Genomic DNA, 3,072 nt, shown 5'->3' with positions numbered 1-3,072 from the left:
TCAGACCACAATGCTCTAAAGCTAGAACTCAACCACAAGAGGAATTTTGGAAAGAACCCAAATACATGGAGACTAAACAGCATCCTTCTAAAGAATGAATGGGTCAACCGGGAAATTAAAGAAGAATTGAAAAAAATCATGGAAGCAAATGATAATGAAAATACAACGGTTCAAAATCTGTGGGACACAACAAAGGCAGTCCTGAGAGGAAAATATATAGCGGTACAAGCCTTTCTCAAGAAACAAGAAAGGTCTCAGGTACACAACTTAACCCTACACCTAAAGGAGCTGGAGAAGGAACAAGAAAGAAACCCTAAGCCCAGCAGGAGAAGAGAAATCATAAAGATCAGAGCAGAAATCAATGAAATAGAAACCAAAAAAACAATAGAACAAATCAACGAAACTAGGAGCTGGTTCTTTGAAAGAATTAATAAAATTGATAAACCCCTGGCCCGACTTATCAAAAAGAAAAGAGAAAGGACCCAAATAAATAAAATCATGAATGAAAGAGGAGAGATCACAACTAACACCAAAGAAATACAAACTATTATAAGAACATACTATGAGCAACTCTACGCCAATAAATTTGACAATCTGGAAGAAATGGATGCATTCCTAGAAACATATAAACTACCACAACTGAACCAGGAAGAAATAGAAAGCCTGAACAGACCCATAACCAGTAAGGAGATTGAAACAGTCATTAAAAATCTCCAAACAAACAAAAGCCCAGGGCCAGACGGCTTCCTGGGGGAATTCTACCAAACATTTAAAGAAGAACTAATTCCTATTCTCCTGAAACTGTTCCAAAAAATAGAAATGGAAGGAAAACTTCCAAACTCATTTTATAAGGCCAGCATCACCTTGATCCCAAAACCAGACAAGGATCCCATCAAAAAAGAGAGCTATAGACCAATATCCTTGATGAACACAGATGCGAAAATACTCAACAAAATACTAGCCAATAGGATTCAACAGTACATTAAAAGGATTATTCATCACGACCAAGTGGGATTTATTCCAGGGCTGCAAGGTTGGTTCAACATCCGCAAATCAGTAAATGTGATACAACACATCAATAAAAGAAAGAACAAGAACCATATGATACTCTCAATAGATGCTGAAAAAGCATTTGACAAAGTACAGCATCCCTTCCTGATCAAAACTCTTCAAAGTGTAGGGATAGAGGGCACATACCTCAATATCATCAAAGCCATCTATGAAAAACCCACCGCAAATATCATTCTCAATGGAGAAAAACTGAAAGCTTTTCCGCTAAGGTCAGGAGCACGGCAGGGATGTCCATTATCGCCACTGCTATTCAACATAGTACTAGAGGTCCTAGCCTCAGCAATCAGACAACAAAAGGAAATTAAAGGCATCCAAATCGGCAAAGAAGAAGTCAAATTATCACTCTTCGCAGATGATATGATACTATATGTGGAAAACCCAAAAGACTCCACTCCAAAACTGCTAGAACTTATACAGGAATTCAGTAAAGTGTCAGGATATAAAATCAATGCACAGAAATCAGTTGCATTTCTCTACACCAACAGCAAGACAGAAGAAAGAGAAATTAAGGAGTCAATCCCATTTACAATTGCACCCAAAACCATAAGATACCTAGGAATAAACCTAACCAAAGAGACACAGAATCTATACTCAGAAAACTATAAAGTACTCATGAAAGAAATTGAGGAAGACACAAAGAAATGGAAAAATGTTCCATGCTCCTGGATTGGAAGAATAAATATTGTGAAAATGTTTATGCTACCTAAAGCAATCTACACATTTAATGCAATTCCTATCAAAGTACCATCCATATTTTTCAAAGAAATGGAACAAATAATTCTAAAATTTATATGGAACCGGAAAAGACCTCGAATAGCCAAAGGGATATTGAAAAAGAAAGCCAACGTTGGTGGCATCACAATTCCGGACTTCAAGCTCTATTACAAAGCTGTCATCATCAAGACAGCATGGTACTGGCACAAAAACAGACACATAGATCAATGGAACAGAATAGAGAGCCCAGAAATAGACCCTCAAGTCTATGGTCAACTAATCTTTGACAAAGCAGGAAAGAATGTCCAATGGAAAAAAGACAGCCTCTTCAATAAATGGTGCTGGGAATATTGGACAGTCACATGCAGAAAAATGAAATTGGACCATTTCCTTACACTACACACAAAAATAGACTCAAAATGGATGAAGGACCTCAATGTGCGAAAGGAATCCATCAAAATCCTTGAGGAGAACACAGGCAGCAACCTCTTCGACCTCAGCCGCAGCAACATCTTCCTAGGAACAACGCCAAAGGCAAGGGAAGCAAGGGCAAAAATGAACTATTGGGATTTCATCAAGATCAAAAGCTTTTGCACAGGAAAGGAAACAGTTAACAAAATCAGAAGACAACTGACAGAATGGGAGAAGATATTTGCAAACGACATATCAGATAAAGGACTAGTGTCCAAAATCTATAAAGATCTTAGCAAACTCAACACCCAAAGAACAAAGAATCCAATCAAGAAATGGGCAGAGGACATGAACAGACATTTCTGCAAAGAAGACATCCAGATGGCCAACAGACACATGAAAAAGTGCTCCATATCACTCGGCATCAGGGAAATACAAATCAAAACCACAATGAGGTATCACCTCACACCAGTCAGAATGGCTAAAATCAACAAGTCAGGAAATGACAGATGCTGGCGAGGATGCGGAGAAAGGGGAACCCTCCTACACTGTTGGTGGGAATGCAAGCTGGTGCAGCCACTCTGGAAAACAGCATGGAGGTTCCTCAAAATGTTGAAAATAGAACTGCCCTATGACCCAGCAATTGCACTATTGGGCATTTACCCTAAAGATACAAACGTAGTGATCCAAAGGGGCACATGCACCCGAATGTTTATAGCAGCAATGTCCACAATAGCCAAACTATGGAAAGAACCTAGATGTCCATCAACAGATGAATGGATCAAGAAGATGTGGTATATATACACAATGGAATACTATGCAGCCATCAAAAGAAATGAAATCTTGCCATTTGCGACAACATGGATGGAACTAGAG

Source organism: Mustela erminea, chromosome 3, assembly GCF_009829155.1.
Source record: "Mustela erminea isolate mMusErm1 chromosome 3, mMusErm1.Pri, whole genome shotgun sequence".
In the NCBI taxonomy this organism is placed as follows: domain Eukaryota; kingdom Metazoa; phylum Chordata; class Mammalia; order Carnivora; family Mustelidae; genus Mustela; species Mustela erminea.
The sequence above is the reverse complement of the archived record's forward strand: the minus strand, read 5'-3'. Positions refer to the sequence as shown.